The sequence below is a fragment of the Psammomys obesus genome, unplaced genomic scaffold, assembly GCF_907164565.1.
Source record: "Psammomys obesus unplaced genomic scaffold, mPsaObe1.curated_primary_1811, whole genome shotgun sequence".
NCBI lineage: Eukaryota > Metazoa > Chordata > Mammalia > Rodentia > Muridae > Psammomys > Psammomys obesus.
In genome coordinates this window covers 1-10,466 of record NW_026595419.1, presented here as the reverse complement: position 1 = coordinate 10,466, position 10,466 = coordinate 1, and the positions used below count along the sequence as shown (strand labels likewise).

At 48.3% G+C, this 10,466-nt stretch overlaps 1 long non-coding RNA gene across 3 annotated transcripts; it reads right to left on the bottom strand.

Annotated features, from left to right (window-relative positions):
* Positions 1 to 104: 104 nt before the first annotated feature.
* LOC129685741 (uncharacterized) lies at positions 105 to 10,244 on the bottom strand. 3 transcript variants are annotated; one of them, XR_008721528.1, is made up of 4 exons: positions 8,986 to 10,244; positions 5,391 to 5,431; positions 1,843 to 2,305; positions 105 to 472 (listed from the first exon to the last, which is right to left on the bottom strand). It is a non-coding gene; the product is annotated as an uncharacterized LOC129685741 (long non-coding RNA). The 3 variants fall into 3 exon arrangements; XR_008721529.1 differs by having other exon boundaries at positions 1,843 to 1,883; XR_008721530.1 differs by having other exon boundaries at positions 105 to 2,305.
* Between the last annotated feature and the right edge of the window lie 222 nt (positions 10,245 to 10,466).

Below are 10,466 nucleotides of genomic sequence, written 5' to 3'. Positions count from 1 at the left end.
CTATCTATCTATCTATCTATCTATCTATCTATCTATCTATCTATCTATCCATCCATCCTTTTCTCTCTTCTCTTCCACCACTCTTGCCAATCAACTCTCTACCATGTATCCATCCATATATCGATCTAGCCTGCCTCTTCTTTTATCTTTCCAACCCATTTTCTACCCTGCCCTCCATCCATATATCTTGGCAATGTTTATTAAGTACTTAATAACTACTTTAAAATTGAATTCAGCAAACACAGAAGAATCTCCTAAGGCCTGTGTCACTTCTCTCAAGAAAAACCTTCATTTCTTAGAGATGAACTCAGAGCTGGGTTGACGAGGCACAAGTCACGCAGCTCTGTGTAGGAAGATGAAATCACCTGGCGACCGATGATACTTTAATTTACATAATCGGAACATCCTCTATTACACATGCAGTCATACCTCCTATCCCGAGGAAGGTCACTTTGGATACAGGTCCTGGAAGCTGTGAGAGGAAATAAACCAGTGTGGCACCATGTAAGTAAAGTTAATCAAGATTGCGTTTCTATAGTCTATACAATTAGAAGTCAGCCTGTGCAGGACGCTACAGAAGATATTGCTTTTAATACCAGTAAAAAGACCAATCAAAGTAATCTCTAAATGTGGCACTGTTAATTATAATCATGTATTTGTATTGCAGAATAACATGATCAGATTTCAAATAGTGTCTAAAATATCATCCAAAGTTCTGAAAAATCACAGTGTGAAGATTGAACAGAGAAAAGAGTTATTAGATAGAAACTCCATGGCAGGGACGTTGACATTATGATGTGGAATAACAATGGGAAGAAAAAAAAATTAAATTTTATCTACAGGACTATCCTGATACAGTAGTTTATATTACTATTATAAACAGTGTAGAATAAAACTTCTACCTATTTTCTAACTTTTCTGACTTCCCACTAGTTTTACTCCTTAAAGAAATAACGATAAGGTATTCCCAACACCTTCATGACTTTCACAAAAATGTGTGTGAAACAATGACTTTCCCTCAAGTCTCAAACATAAAAGTCTCCTCAGCAGCCAGGCACGGTGGCACACACCTTTAACCCCAGCGCTGAGGCAGAGGTAGGCAGGTCTCATTGAGGTCAGGGCTAGCCTGGTCTACACACTGAGTTCCAGGCTGGTCAGGGCTACACAGTGAGACTGTCTACTCACGCGGCCCAAATGAACGTTCCATGGCTTAAGTTTTTCCTGAATTTACTTATAAGTCAAATCAATTCGGTGGACAACGGGGTGAATCTCACACTTGGAGATCCATTTTAAGTTACCGGAATCTTTTCTCTATTCCCAAAGTTTTCTTTAGCGGGTGGGATCGGGTCTCTACCGTAGACTTGTGCCCAGGGGCCTTGCTGGGGAGACAGACTCCTGGAACGCTGGCTCTCACCACCTCTCCTCACACTCTCCCAGTGTGGAAAGATCGGAAGCAGGCATCTCTTTCTCATTTCCCAGCTCCTCCCTGAGCGTGGCTGCCAGAGCTGAGCGCCACCAGTGAAGGTGGGAACAGAATCTGACACTCAGAGCCCAGACAGCAGAACCTGTGCCGGGCTGCACAGACTGAAGCCCCAGCATCGGAAATCCAAACCCCCAGATGCAGCCTGACTTGGGGCATGCTCATGGCGTCATCCGGCCCCACCGGATGCATCAAGGCCGAGCGAGCCGCACTGAGGAAGTGTCTACTAGCACAGGGAGGCGTCTGATTGGTGAGAAGGGCGTATGGTCAGAATCACGCGTGTGCCACCCCACCGGCACCCTACAGCTGGGATCAGCAGACAGCACTTTCCCGAGCCTTAAGTCTCGCTGGCGTGAACATACCTCTTCCACCGGGCATTGTGACCGCGCACTAGTCATGAGTGCTGAGGGAGAGAAAGAAGGGGTCACCGAGAGGAAGGGGAGAGGGCCAGCCCGCTGCCTGAGCTCCACCGGGGCTTCAGCAACGCCTGCCATGACGATGGGGTATCGCCTCCATTCTCAAGGGGCTCGTACTAAAGCTCCCTCTGTGGGGAAACCTCCAAGTCCCCACCGCCCTGCACACTTAAAGGAAAAGGAAAAGCTGACGAAGTCGAGATGCTGATTTGTATTGTCACCACCAACCCCGAGGCCTCTAGGTTTTAGTCGGATTGTAAGCCTGGACGGGCCATCTTTGATCCTGCTCGAACCACAGGTCAGCAAGCCCACACTCTCGAAGCTCTCAGGGCCAGGAGCAGTCTGCTTCCCCAAACAGTTTGGCTCCTTGTGGAACTGGGCTGTTGGATGTTAGTCCTGATCCATCCTGACCCTAAATAATTTAAAATTATCTATTAAATTATTAGTTCCCTCTGATAATTGTGGAGGGACTTGTGTATCCTAAATGTCCTTAGCATGGAACCACTCTCCTGGTAAAAGTCAGAGTATAGAAAGCTCTACGGCTACATTCTGGGCAGGGCGTGAGCGGGGCAGGTGCCTGGCATAGCGGACACCCGGCTCCCAGCCACAGCCTGCTCTGCCTTGTGAGCTGTTAGCCTCCCTGCTACAGCTTCCATCAACTCTGCACAGGTTAGCTCACAATATGCTCCCTCGTGTTGGGGAAATCTGAATTCTAGGGATCTATTTGTCTAAAAAGTTAACGAAAGGTCCAAGAGTCATGGCACACACCTATAATCTCAGCACTTGGAGGCAGGGGAATCACTGTAAGTTCAAGGCCAGCCTGCTGTATACCTGAGATATGTAAAAACAAAACAAAACAAAAAAGAACAAACAAACAAACAAAAAAACCCCATGACTTTAAAAAAACAAGGTGAACAAATAAACAGAAAAAAGAAATATTAGCTATATCTAATTAGCACACATAAAAAACTTTAAAAATATTTAAAACTCATAAGAATGAATGCCTGGAAAATGCCCACAAAAGCCTGGAACCAGAACCAATATTAAGGAGTCTGAAGAGCAAGCGGCTGTGAGCTATTGCTTTAAGAGAGTAGTGCAGGCTGTCTTCTTGCCACGGTTAGACCATCGATCCATGACAGTAAAACAGACATCAGTCACTGTGTGCATGGATGGTTTGCTGCATGTATGTCTGTACTCTACATGCCTGGAGCATGCAGATGTTTGTGAGCTGCCGTGTGAATGCCGGGACTACAATTGCGGACACAGATGTTTGTGAGCTGCCGTGTGAATGCTGGGACTCACACCCAGGATCTGGAAGAACGTCCAGCTCTTAAGCTGGACACAGCTTAAACACAGACACACGCAGTCTTTACGATGTGAGCGAAGATAGGAATTAAAGACAAATCAGCCATTAGAACCCAAAGCGTAGCTCGGTTTCCCTGCTTCATGTCCGCCTGTCTCCCTCGGCTAGGGCCTCCTCTCCAGAGTGACTGCTCATCCTCAGCAGCCTACAGATAGGTCCTCTCTGCTTGGCTCTGTTGGCCTCTCTCACACCAGCCCCCGCTTTTTTTAACTTCATCCCGTCCACTCTTTAAATGTTCTGTGGTCTCTGCTGTCTCCACTGACCCCCAGGCCTGGCGCCCTCGGCCTGTCCTCTGCCAGCTTTTGCCTGGCCTGCGGCTGCCCTGTAAAGAGCCCACGCTTCCACGGCAGACTCCATCAGCCCCACGGCGGCCGCCTCCTGGCCTCCCCAGCTGCTCTGGCCTCGCTCTTTCAGTTTGTCCTGCCTCTTTCTCCTCAGCTGTCTTCTCTAAACCTTGCACAGTCCGAGCAGACTCCATCGTGGGGAAGCTATGGAGTTAGGAACTCCAGCAGAGTCCTCACATGCCGGGAAGGAGAGGGAGCAGGCCAGGCCGGGCAGCACTGCCCTGTCCTCAGCAGCCGAGGATTTACACAGCACCACACATCTCCGCTACTGCCCCTCAACTGTGAGAGACAGCGTTGCCATCTCCCCAGCCACGCGAGTGCTGGGGACAAAAAGCCGTCCCCTGAAAGGGTGCAGGGGCCTTCAATCCCTGACCTTCTCTCTGCCCCCAAATGATGTGTTTTTATGAACTGCCACCGATCAACTTTTCACTGTAACTGGTCAAATGCATCTTCTCCGTGATGTGCAGACGCTTTAAACTCATACGTAATATTAAATGTCGTATTCCCCAAAATAGGGCATCTTCTTTGTGTGGTAATCTACACTCCAATACTGGGAAAAACATCTAAAAATCTCATCTTTTTCTATACTAGGTAATCTGTTTAAATTAAAGACCTTTTCAGAGCCTCTATTTACAAAATGTTAAAATCCTATACCAACAGAAAATTACAAAGCACCAGCTAAGAGGTAAAGATATAAACTATAAATGTTAAGTCTGGAGAGAATATTACTTCTGTTTTTATATGAGAAGTATGAGCCTATTCCCCCTCCCCCCAAGACAGGGTTTCTCTGTGTAGCCCTGGCTGTCCTGGACTCACTCTGTAGACCAGGCTGGCCTCAAACTCACAGAGATCTGCCTGCCTCTGCCTACAGAAGTGCTAGGATTACAGGCGTGTGCCATCACCTGGTGAGCCTGTCTTTATAGGCATTTATATAACTTTTTCCCCCTTTATTTTTCTCTTTTAGTTTTTTTGAGACAGGGTTTCTCTGAGTAGTTCTGGCTGTTCTGGACTCGCTTTGTAGACCAGGCTGGTATACCCCTCCCAAATGCTGGCATTAAAGACATGTGCCACCATATAGCTTTAAAAAATTTCATGAAGAGACCAAATTAACCACAAAAGACAGGATATAATATTCTTTTTGTTTTTTGTTCTTATGAATTTGGCTGGCCTGTGTGTCTGGGTGCCATGTGCACACAGCGCCCCTGAGTCCAGCAGAGGGCGTTGGATCTACTGGAACTGGAGTTACAGATGGGTGTGAGCACTGAATACAGCCAGTGATATGAGCCACTCCGCCATTTCTCTAGCCCAGGGCATACTTTTTTAAACTCAGCAGACAGATATCTCTTACTTTAGACAAATTATTACACAAAATTCTATCTGCTCATAGATAGTGCGCTGCCAGATTTAGGGTTCCGTTTTTGTTTTTTAAGACAGGGTCTCATGTAGCCCAGGCTGGCCTCAACGTCCTTATGTAGCCAAGGATGACTGTGAACTCCGGATTCTCCCCTTTCCACCTCCCAAGTGCTAGGATTATAGGCGTGTCGACCATGCCCAGCTCCAGACTTTGCTTTAAGTTGCTTGATTCTATGAGGGAAAGGTATAACTCTGAGATACTAGCTTATCAACCAACGACAGGTGAAAAAGTAGCTCCTGAAGTGTGTTCCTTGCCTCATAGGAGAAGCTTCACTTGTTGGGTCCTTTGCAGATTCATCATATACAGTCACTCACTGGAATCTAAGCCATTGTTTATAATGACTATGAGGAAAACACAGAACAGAAAACAAACTTACATCTCTTGATTACCGCTCGAATGGACGACAAGGCTCCTTGGCTAGAAAGAGAGAGAGAGAGAGAGAATGTGTTACATCAGACTTGTGGAGAATGGCTTTTTACAATGCAATGTCATTTGAGGGCATGAGACACTAGTTACTAGCCTCTTTGCAGAACAAAAATTAATGAAAAACTTAAAATTGCCTTTTATATCATGATGCCTTAAAATCGCTTTCACAGAAACCTACGGATTACATCTCCCAGTGACAATCTGGGCATGCCCCCTCAGCAGAGTGTGCTGTTACAGAAGCTCAAAGTTCTCCTGTAACCTTCCCGCAGACCCAAGTGCCTGATCTGAATCCATTTGACCTAGGGCCAGCAGCGTCTTCCTCAGACCAGGCTATAAGAAACCTCAGGCCAACAAAGCAATCCCCTGCTTTCTTCAGGTGCTGTTTAGCAGCTGGCTGCAGCCTCCTGTTGTCTTTCTGCTGTTCTTCCAGTGGCTACGATTCTCTAGCTACAAAGTGTTTCATGTTAATGTTGTCTTTACTCAAATCAAATGGTCTTTGGAACCATTAAAAAAAAACAAAAAACAAAAAACAAGACAACATGAAACATGAAAGGATTTAGGGGAAAACAACAAAGAATTTGTTTATGATATTTCTTACTCTTTTAAAATGTTCTTTAAAAATTACACTTGCTGTGGTGGTTTGAACGAAAATGTCCCCCCATGAGCTCAAGTATTTGAATGATTAGCCACCAGAGCATGGAACTGTTTGAGAAGGACTGGAAGGGTTAGGGGGTGTGTCCTTGTTGGAGGAGGTGTATTGTGAGGGGTGGGCTTTGAGGTTTCAAAAGCCAATATCAGACCCAGTGTCTGTCTGTCTGTTCTCTGGTCATGGTGTCTTCTCATAGCAATTAAGTAACAAACATACTTGTTGTAAAAATTTATGTTCTTTCAAAATTCACCGTTTCCCAAGTAGGTGAGCTGAAACTTCAGTGTATCAGTTCTGAATGGAGCCTCTGAATGGAGCCTCTGAATGGAGAGGTCTTTAAGAATAAACTTGCTATGGTTTAAACACATCTCCCACAAAACATGCAATCAGAGGCTTAACTCCCGGGGGCCATCACTGGGAGGACCTAATTAGGGGCAATGAGGTGTCACCAAGCAGACAGCAGTGAATTCACTGTAGACGAGCAGAACTTGGTCCCATTCACACACACTCTGTCACCTGACCCTCTGCCTTCCACAAAGAGGCCAGTTCCTACGCTGTGGACACTCCCAGCTCGAGGAGAACCAGGAGCTAGTAAATCTCTACTCATTATAAATGACCTGGTCTGTGGCACCTGTCAGGACAGTACAAAGTGCCTGAGACGGCGGTTCTCGGCCTGTGGGTCGAGACCCCTTTTGGTCACGTATCAGATGTCCTGCATATCAGATGCTTACATTATGAGTCTCAACAGTAAAGCTTACAGTTATGGAGTAGCAACAAAAGTGTTATGGTTGGGCTTCACCACCACACGAGAAACTGTGTTAAGGGGTCGCAGCGTAGGAAGGCTGAGGACCACTGAACTAAGATAACGCGCTGCTTCAGACGGGAGAGGCGAGCTCTAGAGGCTCATGACAGCCAGAAGCAAGAGTGGTTTGGCGCTCTTCACTTCTGGTTGTACATGCAAATGGAGAGAGGACTTCCTAAAGGCCCACAGAACAGGTACTGAAAAGCACATATCTCATGTCCCAGAAAACCAACAAGCAAGAAACAAAACAGGTTCCACTATGGCATTTTAATATAGGCACATAATGGACTTTAACCATACTGAGTTCCCATTCTCTTCCTTTTTCCCACACTCCAAATTTTACTCCGTGACTACAACTATGATCTACTACATTTCAGAAACTTGTGATTGTAGAAACAGAGCTGTGGCCAGTCTGGTTTGCACCCTCCAAGAGAAAGCAAGTGAGCTGTGGACGAGCTCGCGCTTTTGTTTGTGTACACGGGATGTAACGGACAGCATCATGTTTTAACTTTTTAACTAAAGCGATGCAGAATGTAACAGAGAGAAGGAAGCACTGTAAGTGCTCTGTTCCACAGATAGGAAGGGACAATGGTATTTTAGTAGTCTACATTAACACCATATCACAATATGCTAGGCTAGATGTAACACTGAAAAGCAGAAAAAAGTGTAGCTGAGTGACTTGAGTCCCACAGTTCTGAGATCTGGGTAAGCTTCAGACCTGAGGTGGGGAACAGAGACCTGTAAAGGGGAGCCAGGGACAGAATTGGCAGAGCGCTGCTCAGCACAACATTTGATTTCTAGCACCAAACAGCAGATGCGGGCACAGGCCTGTGAGCCATCTCTCTGGAAGTGGAGGCAGAAGGAGCTTCAAGCTCACCCTCAGCTACAAAATGAATTTAAAGCCAACTTGGGCTATATGAGACCCCACATAAAAGACAAAACACAAACAAACGACCCCCCCCAAACAACAACAAAAACAAGACAAATAAAACTAATTGTAGGCTGGAGAGGTGGCTCAGGCTTTAAGGGTGCTGGCTGCTCTTCCAGAGGTCCTGAGTTCAATTCCCAACATCCACACGGTGGTGATATCTGGTGCCCTCTTCTGGCGTGCAGGTCTGCATGCAGACAAGACACTATACATAATAAATAAATCTTAAAAAAACAAAAACAAAAACAAAAACACCCCCCACAACTAACTGTGCTCCAGCTGGAGTGACTTCTGGGGAGAGGCACTGGCCACACCTAAGGGGGTAACACGCGTCACGTGCTCACCCACAGGCCACCACGGAGCTCCATCTCAGCCTCAAGGAATGGTTTTCACTAAAACTAAAAACTGCGACCAAACAAAAAAGAATTTCTGACATGGGCGTGATGGGCACACTTAAACCCTGGCTGGTGAGCCTGAGGCGAGTTCTTAGTTACAGGTCCCTTCAGCTGCTTGGCAAGCTTGTCTCAACAGCAAGCAAACCAAGCAAAACACCAAAGCGAAGCAAAAACAAACACCCCTCCCCCAACCAAACCTCTGAAATCTACAAGGAAAAGTTTCATGAGCTCAGATTCCCTCACTTTGATCACCGAGGGCCAGTTTCTAACGCTCAGACAATGCCACTCGGTCTCAGTGGGCTATATAAAGAAAGGAGTGGGGTGGCGGGGGCCGCGCTGAGGGACGGGTCTGGGGTGCGGGGCGCTGCGTGGGTAGGATCAAGACACAGCACATACAGATATGGAATTGTCAAAGAATAAGTAAGAATATTCTCAAAAAAGGTCAAATACAACACCAAGTTTCACCAGACACTTTCTAATCTTCTTCAAAGATAGACAAGCCCTGTAAAGGATGGGTACAACTAATTTTAATGAACTGTTTTCCTCTGCCACGTGTCTGTGGGAGACAAGGCTGGCAGGACGTGCTGAGCGGACGCGCTGACTGGGGCCACATCAGTGTCGAGAAAGGTAAAACTCCACAGCTGGCTAGAGACGTACTTCCGTCGTGAGCAGCCCTGTCTGTTTGCTCCCTGTTGCTCTTTTGCCTGTGAGATGAACATACGCTGTCTAACTTCCTGGCTGCCAAGAGTTAAAGGAAAACAAATATAAAAATACCTTAGCACACAGCTGGCACATGTCAGACTTAAACTTGTTGCATTTCCTTCCGGACTTCCCGAGGTTGGGATTTCTGTAGTTCATAATAAAGGTGGCTGAAATTTTGTTTTGTTTTTGAGCTAGAATCTCCTGTGTTCTGGGCTGGCCTTGAACTAATCCTGTGGTTGAGGGTGACCTTGAACTTCCGGTCCTCCACCGCTGGAATGCTGGGATTACAGGTGCCTGCCCCATGCTGGACGACCCGCTGCCGTGGGCACTCAGGGCTTCCCCTGCGACAGGCGCCTCGCCCGGCCAGCGGGGTCTTCAGAGCTGCCGGGACCCCGAATGGCCGCTAGAGCTGCCGCGCCCCATCTTGGAAGCAGAAATGTTTTGCATTCCAGTTGGAGTTTCCACTCCCGTTTACTGCCCTAGTCGCGCACACAAAGCCTAGTTCTTGGAGCGGCGTCTCTTCCGAGTCCAGAGCCCCGAGGACGGGGGACGGGGGGACCGCAGGACCGCAGGCGTTCGCGCGTTCCCCACCGCACACGCGCTCTGGCAGGTCACCCAGCGTGCGCCCCGCAAGACGGCTGCGCCCATCAGTGGCTCTGCGGGCTTAGCTTCACACTGTCTAAGTCTTTAAAAAGAAATTCTATAAAAAGTTCAAAGATCGTGGAGAAGGCTTTCGACTGTTCTAACTACAGAACATTGGAACTGGGGTGCGCCGCCCTGTCCTCGAATTCTCTCTGACACACACGTGCCTGCCCTGACTTTGTTAGACCCAGTTTTCTCCCTGTCTTCCCAGGGCAGCGGCTGCACTGTGGGCTCGCTGAGCCCGAGCCGAGGTGCACGTGATGCCCACAGCCCCCTCGGCGCACACAGGCATTCTGCCGCTGCCGCTGTGCTGTCGGTGCCAGCGGTGATGCCCGGTCACACGCACGCCCCGCCCGCGGTGTCTGCGTCTACAAACAGGAGCTGTTCGCTGGGCCTTGTGGCACCGCATGCAATCCCAGCCCCGTGGAGGTGCGGGAGGAGGCTGGGGAGTGCTCAAGGCCAGTCTGGGCTGCACAGTGAGACCTCAGCTCAGGAACTCCACAACCTGGGGACACAGGTCAGGGGTCGAGCACGTGTCCCCAAGCCAGCACCTCGGAGAAGAGCACATGGTACTCCCTGGAGGGAAGTGTGGCAGGGAGGCTGCTTTGGGCTCCAGCATGTCACTGGTGACAGACACGAGCAGCTGGGTGTCCGTGCAGGGAGTTTCAGAAGCGAGTGCTTTACGCCTGTTTTCGTTTCTTGGCTGCATGTTATCTTCAAGAGCCGGACCCTGGCAGCTCCCAGGGAACCCGGCACAAGCGGGTGCTGCTGGCTTCACGCTACAGGTAAACGGCGACACACCGTGATGTTCGTCACATCAGGCGAGTCCGGCTTGCCCTATGACGGGGAGCAGGCACTGCTCGAAGGGCAAAGAGCGGTATGGCATAGTGTCTGGCCAGCAGAGGAGGGCA